This window comes from Bison bison, unplaced genomic scaffold (genome assembly GCF_000754665.1).
Source record: "Bison bison bison isolate TAMUID 2011002044 unplaced genomic scaffold, Bison_UMD1.0 scf7180017864361, whole genome shotgun sequence".
Lineage (NCBI taxonomy): Eukaryota > Metazoa > Chordata > Mammalia > Artiodactyla > Bovidae > Bison > Bison bison.
In genome coordinates, this window is record NW_011494933.1 from 423,372 (window position 1) to 431,719 (window position 8,348).

Here is an 8,348-nt window from a genome sequence, read left to right on the forward strand (position 1 = left end):
TTCACAGGTATTCTCTTTTTGCCTCCATTCAGAGTGTAGTGTGTGTACTCAGTCACTCAGTCTGACTCTGCGACTCCACGGACTGTAGCCTGCCAATCTCCTCTGTCCGTAGAATTTTCCAGACACGAATACTGGAGTGGGTTGCCATTTCCTTCGCCAGGGGATCTTCTTGAGCCAGGGATCGAACCTGCATTTCTTGTGTCTCCCGCATCGGCAGGCAGATTCTTTACCACCAGCGCCACCTGGGAAGCCCATTCAGAATGTATTTATTCATTGCATGTTTTACTAAACTAAATTTGTCAAAGTCTCTCTCTATATGAGTCTTTTAAATGTTTTGCCAAATGTAAAGTTTTAAAAAATTTATTCTATTTTTGTAGAGAGGACAATTTCCTCTGAAAAAAAGGTGGGAACATAATCAAAGGACATTCAAGATACCCCAAAGATCTATTATCTAATTTTAAAATCAAATCTTCCACCGTTTGAACTTGGATTATTTCAGTACTTAAAAGTAAGTTTAATATATTGCATTGCACTTAGATTGATTACAAAGAGCTTCATTACGGGCTCAAGCACTTCTAAAATTTGATCATGTGTAGCAAGGAGAAAAAGTGTATACTTCCACACAGCATCTGAGTTATTTTTTATTTCAACATCAAATTTGTAAAAAACAAAAACAAAAACAACAAGTACACGGTTCAGAAACTCTAACTGCACTATACAAAATATTTATAAAATTTAATGACTATAGCTTCTACTTCAATTGTTAGACCATCACAGCTCTTTTGGGATGCAGTTATAAATTTTATATGTATCACAACCAATACAATAAGCACATTTCTTCAAAGTATATTTCCTAACTTAGTGGAACATTGTTTTTACTATGTTTTTACAAAGTTGTCCATCAAAATTTCTGTTCATTTTACTACTGTATAAAGCAAATAATTTTTATCTCAAAGTTGAACTTTTGAACTAAATGTATAAGGTCTTTAACCTTATATAAAATGTCAGACACTTTATCTTGACAGAATGAACTGTAGTTTTACGTTGATTCCATGATTTGTATGGGGAAAAAATGGAACCATTTTTAATTGGCTGCTTTTTATTTGTGGCATCTGATTGTTCTTGCTGTTGTTCAGTTGCTAAGTCACGGCTGGCTCTTGGCAACCACATGGACTGCAGCACGCCAGGCTTCCCTGTCCTTCATGTCTCTTGGAGTTTGCTCAGATTCATGTCCATTGAGTTAGTGATGCATCCAACCATCTCATCCTCTGTCACCCCCTTCGCCTCCTGCCCTTAATCTTTCTTAGAATCAGGGTCTTTTCTGTTGTGTTTCTTCTTCGCATCAGGTGGTAAAATTATTGGAGCTTCAGCATCAGTTCTTTCAGGGACTATTCAAGGTTGATTTCCTTTAGGATCGAGTGTTTTGATCTCCTTGTTGTCTAAGGGACTGTCAAGACTCTTCTCCAGCACCACAGTTTGAAAGCATAAATTCTTTGGCATTCAGATCTAAAACCATAGCTTTGACATTACAGTCCTTTGTCAGCACAGTGATATCTTTTTTTTTTTTTTTAAATACACTGTCTAGGTTTATCACAGCTTTCCCTCCAAAGAACATCTTTTCATTAAAGTTAAAAAATTTAATTTTCTAGCTGCAGTCACTATTTGCAATGATTTTAGAGCCTAAGAAAATAAAATCCGTCACTGCTTCCACTTTTCCCCCTTCTATTTGTTACTATAAGATTCTCATTATTTAACTATTTATGAAGTTATTCTGTTAGTGGAACTAATAAATAGTTAGCACTTCATTTTTTATACAATCCTCAGAAAACTGGAAATTTAAAATGAGCCAAGTATAGCCATAAAATCATTTGATCCAAATAGAAAGTCATGCTTCACAGAGTGACATGTAACTTCTGCAGCTGCACACGTTAAATCATCATCTCTGGGAACAATTGTCTTAAAATAACATTAACTTTTGAAATAGATACTTTTAGTGTTCATGAGCTCAGCAATTATGGCCCCATTGTTGGATGGGAAATTATAAATTTTTGTAAGTTATACCTTCAACATTATCTTTTTTTTTTTTTGAGAAACAGAAACCCAGTACTTAATTTTTCATGAAACAGTCTTGGCTTTTTGCCTATTACTGGCAAGAGAGTCTATCGCAATTTTTTTTAAGGCATTGATAATGATATAAACAAAATTTAAGGGTACTGGCAAAACCGCTGCAGCTAGAGCATTCAGACCACTGTCAATACACATGGTGACCACCCTCTATTTCCTGAACATATTTCTTGGATACCTAGTCTGTCGTTACCCACACATCTGAATGACCCCGCTGACTTGCAGTGTGGCAGTTTTTTGCATCTTGAAACCTGTAGAATGGACCATGGCATAATTGGCTAGAACACCAAATAGACTGTTCTGGGCAACTGTGTTGGAAACTTCTTCCTCCACCCCTAAAACCAGAAGGATTAGACCATTCCTAGCCACTTGAATCCAAGTGCACATCAATTTATCAATAAAAACTCCATAGAATGTCCTGTACAGCAGCTGTTATTTATTTTGTATTTAGCAATGTTCTGGAATAGGTGTACTCTAACCAGAAAACTATCTTCATATGCGCTAAACTGAGAATTCTTTCCCCTGAATATTAGTCTTAAACTTCTAGATGAGACTATTGCAGAAATTACAAGTACAAAATAAAGGCCTATCACAGTGATCCTCACTTATTTTATTTATTTATTTATTTTTTATTTTAATTGGAGGCTAATTACTTTACAATAGTGTGGTGGTTTTTGCCATACATTGACATGAATCAGCCACAGGTGTACATGTGTTCCCCATCCTGACCCTCCCTCCCACCTCCCTCCCCATCCATCCCTCAGAGTCATCCCAGTGCACCAGCCCTGAGCACCCTGTCTCATGCATCGAACCTGGACTGGCAATCTGTTTCACATATGGTAATATACATGTTTCAATGCCATTCTCCCAAATCATCCCACCCTCGCCTTCTCCCACAGAGTCCAAAAGACTGTGCTATACATCTGTGTCTCTTTTGCTGTCTCACATATAGGGTCATCGTTACCACGTTTCTAAATTCCATATATATGTGTTAACATACTGTATTGGTGTTTTTCTTTCTGAGTTACTTCTCTCTGTATAATAGGCTCCAGTTTCATCCACCTCATTAGAACTGATTCAAATGCATTCTTTTTAATAGCTGAGTAATATTCCATTGTATATATGTACCACAGCTTTCTTATCCATTCGTCTGCTGATCGTTGCTTCCATGTCCTGGCTATTGTAAATAGTCCTCACTTATTTTAATACAACTGTGAACCCTCAGTCAGTCAGTCAGTTCAGTCACTCAGTCATGTCCGACTCTTTGTGACGCCATGGACTGTTGCATGCCAGGCCTCCAATTCTCCGGGTTTACTCAAACTCATGTCCATCGAGTTGGGGATGCCATCCAACCATCTCATCCTCTATCATCCCCTTCTACTCCCGCCTTCTTTCTCAGCATCAGGGTCTTTTTCAATGAGTCAGTTCTTCGCATCAGGTGGCCAAAGTATTGCAGTTTCAGCTTCAGCATCAGTCCTTCCAATGAACACCCAGGACTGATTTCCTTTAGGATGGACTGGTTTGATCTTGCAGTCCAAGGGACTCTCAAGAGTCTTCTACAACACCACAGTTCAAAAGCATCAATTCTTTGTGCTGAGCTTTCTTTATAGTCCAACTCTCATATCCATACATGACCACTGGAAAAACCATAGCCTTGACTAGACGGACCTTTGTTGGCAAAGTCAAGTCTCTGTTTTTTAATATGCTGTCTAGGTTGGTCATAACTTTTCATCCAAGGAGCAAGAGTCTTTTAATTTCATGGCTGCAGTCACCATCTGCAATAATATTGGAGACCAAAAAAATAAAGTCTGTCACTGTTTCTTCTCTTTCCCCATCTATTTGCTATGAAATGATGGGACCAGATACCATGATCTTAGTTTTCTAAATGTTGAGTTTTTAGCCAACTTTTCCACTTTCCTCTTTCACTTTCATCAAGAGGCCCTTTAGTTCTTTGCTTTCTGCCATCATAAGGGTTGTGTCATCTGCATATCTGAGGTTATTGATATTTCTCCCGGCAATCTTGATTCCAGCTTGTGCTTCATCCAGCCCAGCGTTTCTCATGATATACTCTGCATAGAAGTTAAATAAGCAGGATGACAGTATACAGCCTTGACGTACTCCTTTCCCAATTTGGAACCAGTCTGTTGTTCTGTGTCCAGTTCTAACTGTTGCTTCCTGACCTGCATACAGATTTCTAAAGAGGCAGGTCAGGTCGTCTGGCATTCCCATCTCTTTCTAAGAATTTTCCACAATTTGTTGTGATCCACACAGTCAAAGGCTTTGGCATAGTCAATAAAACAGAAGTAGATGTTTTTCTGCAACTCTATTGTAAGAGAGTACCAGAAAAACGCTGAACCCTACTTGTTTAAATTAGAGAAAAATATCTTAAAGTGGGTGGTACAAATGGATAGGTATGAATGCAGATTGTCTCAGGTGTACTGGGGCATATGAAAACCCTAAAGTATAAATTCACAGGAGAAATAAATTCAGTTCAAATCCTCAAATATTTGTTGAGGACCTACTAAGCACAGGCACTTGAGCTATAAGCTGATAGGAAAATACAAATAAGAATTAAGCCTATTCTTTTCTCTTACCTTTAGGAAGGATAAGGCATATATACAAAGGATTCACATTCAGAGTAGAATGGTATAATTGTGAATGAATGAAGACTCTTGCATTGAAGAAAATAACACAGTATTTGCTTCCAGTGATAAAATTTGAGCTTTTGAGTGAAAAACTGCCAACTGGAAGAACTGTATCCAATACTGTGAGCTTGACAGTTCCCCATATTTAATGTTTTTTCTGATGTGATTGGTAATATGATAGTAATATGAACAAATGTGATAATGAAATGTGGCAATATTTCAAGAACTTGCATAACTTAGTGGACCAGTATTTTCCAAAGGACAAATGTGTAAGGCATGTTACAGAAATCTCGCATGGGTAGAAAATGGTCATTCAAATTGCAAGATAGACAACTGGACTTTAATGTCTGATAATTGTATTAATATGGTTTCAGATTCCACATTACAACTAATCTTTAAAAACAACCCCTTGTTAAGTTTTGGTGTATATCTAAAAAAGAAAAAATATCCACAGTTTTCCGAAAAGGCTATTAAATGTGTCCTTTTTCCAACTTCTTGTCTTTATAAGGCTGTTTTCTTCCTGTCCCTCAACCAAAACAGCTAATCGCAATAGATTGAATACAAAAGTGTTTATGATAATATGTCTGTCTTCTCTTAATCCAGGCATTAACAAGGTTTGCAAATGTAAAACAATGCTATTTTTCACACTAAATTGGTCTGTTTTATAAAAAATATATTTTTCATTAAAATACTATTTGCATTGATATGTAACAGCCTTGTTGCTATTTCAAAAAGAATCAATGTAGAAAGATCACCTATAATACAGCTGTATCTAATTTCATGACACTGGGACTATTGGGAAAATAAGGGAAAGAGATTATGGCAGAAATGATTGGAAAAGTTTTCCCCAAAGAGCTGATATTCCAGTTTAGACTCTGAAAAGTAGAATTTAAAGAGGAACTCTTTTTGAGAGGGTGAAAAATCATACGTAAAGGCTTGGAAACAGGAAGGCACCTGTTATTCTCAGGAAATAATGAGTAACGAGTTCAGTTGGCTGAAATGTAGGGAAAGCACCATCCTCCTGCTTCTCTTGGTACTCACTGTCCCCGGCTTTTCTTTGTCTTCCATTCCATGAACACTGATGCTCCCAATGGGTTTGCCTTTGGATCCCATTTCTCACTCTGTATGTCTCCCTCAACAATCATGTCCACCTTCAAGACTGCCACTTCACTTCTCGGCTGTTGGATCCCAGATATTTATCTCACCTTCCTTCCTGAGCTCCAGAATTATATGTTCTGGATGTCTTGAAAGCAATAAACCTAAAATGGAATAAACATCTTCCCAGAAACCACTCCCTCTTATATCCCCTTTATATCCCTTTCTTGGCACCCCCTCCCCCATTCAGAAATAACAGGTCAAGAACAGCAATCACCCTAATCTTCACTCCACCTTCCTCCCCTAGCATCATTCAGTCTTTTCCCCTTACATCACCACCGTTTCTTGCTTTTCTTTTCTACACCATTATGTTATGCTCTAGTCTCACAACCTTCCATTCCATCCTCCATATGGTCGCTAAAGTCAATAATGCAAAAACAACCAATCTAATTACATTTCCCTGTTTTTAAATCCTCTCATGCACCCTTCCAGAGATCCGTAATACCTTGGTGGAACATAAAATGCCATCCATTACCTAGCCCTTGATCACTTCTCCGTTCTTAATACTTGGCAGGTGCCCTCTTCAGCCCATAGTGAACATACCACTTGATTCAGGCATAGTAAAGAACTTGTTGTTCTCAGAATGTCACCAGATTGTTTTAATTTTCCATGCTCTTGTTCAGGTGCTTTCTCATCCAGGAATGTCCTTTTCCACGCCACCAACAAAGAATACAAATTCACCTTTCATCATTGTTTTAGAGATCCATTTCCTCTAAGAATCTTTCTTTTCATATTGACTTTAAGTAAAACATTTATTTTCCTCTTAATAGTAACACTTTACAGTGAAATCTGTTCCTGAAACTATTCTTCATTGGTATCCCCTCTCCACAGCATGAAATACTACTGAATAAAGCATTTTGAAAACCCTCATATTGTTTTACATAAAAAGCAAAACAATTGTAAATATCTAGCTGAAAGTACCCAAATCCATATTTCTTCAAATGTTTCTGCATATAAACAGGCAGGCAAAGAGCCAAGGTTTATAAGACATATATGATAGCCATGTGTGTATCAAGTCCTTTCAAAACTTTTTCACAAAGTGATTTTGTATTTCTGGAATTCCTTGAATATTTTGCAAATCTAATTTCTGATAGATCTGAAATTGCTTTATATCACAGAAGTATTTTGTTTTGAGAAGTTTTTTCCCACAAACTGAGCTACATTTCTAGTCTTTCATATTAATGTAGCTGGTTATTCACAGCCCATTTTAAAAAGGATTAAAATTCTTAACCAGCAACATCATAGCTGTATTTGCCACCCCCTGAATTCAAGTGATATCAGAGGTACAGATAAGCCTGCCAGAGACTTGCTTCATTACTGGGCTCAAGTCCCCTAAATCAGTAAGCACCCAATCCAGCAGACAGAAAAGAGCTCTAAGGTGCTGTGCAAAATGAAAGACTTGTACAAGCAGAAGGGAGTGGAAACAAGGAAGTCATACCAGGGAAAAAGCAAGTTGGTTACTGCAGAGTTATTTTCCTCTAGGGGATGGTAGGGGGTCAGTCAGGTAGATTTTCTCTCTACTGCTAACCAGGCAATTCCTGATTGACTGGTTTAAGACTGCATTTCTGGGAGAGCCCAAACTATAATTAAGTCTTAGTTTGGTGGCGTGGGGCTTAGCATGAGTGATTCCATCTGGGGCCTGTTGTCTTATCTTTAAAATAAAAATTTGGAAGGAGTTTTACAAAGGAACTGAGACAGAACTGTGTTTGAGCATCTCCTGCAGAAGTCCGGGTCAGCAGTGGACTGCCACAGTGGGGGCTCTGGGTGCAGCAGCCCTGGGTGTGGCATAAGCCCTCTTGGAGGAGGTCGCCGTTAACGCCACCATAGAGCCACCAGAACTTATACAGGACTGGGGAAACAGACTCTTGGAGGGTACAAACAGAACCTTGTGTGCACCAGGACCCAGGGGAAAGGAGCAGTGACCCCACAAGAGACTGACCCAGACTTGTCTGTGAGTGTCCAGGAGTCTCTGGAGGAGATATGGGTCAGCAGTGGCCTGCTGCAGGGCCAGGGGCACTGAGTGAAGCAGTGCTTGCAGAGGACCTTTTGAAGGAGGTCACCATTATCTTCATTACCTCCACTATAGTTTGGCCTCAGGTCAAATAACAGGGAGGGAACACAGTTCCATCAACAGAAAATTGGATTAAAGATTTACTGAGCATGACCCTACTTGACTTCACATTCCAGGATGTCTGGCTCTAGATGAGTGATCACACCATCGTGATTATCTGGGTCGTGAAGATCTTTTTTGTACAGTTCTTCTGTGTATTCTTGCCACCTCTTCTTAATATCTTCTGCTTCTGTTAGGTCCATACCATTTCTGTCCTTTATCAAGACAAAGACAGTCACATGGGCCTTAGAAAGCATCACTATGAACAAAGCTAGTGGAGGTGATGGAATTCCAGTTGAGATATTTCAAATCCT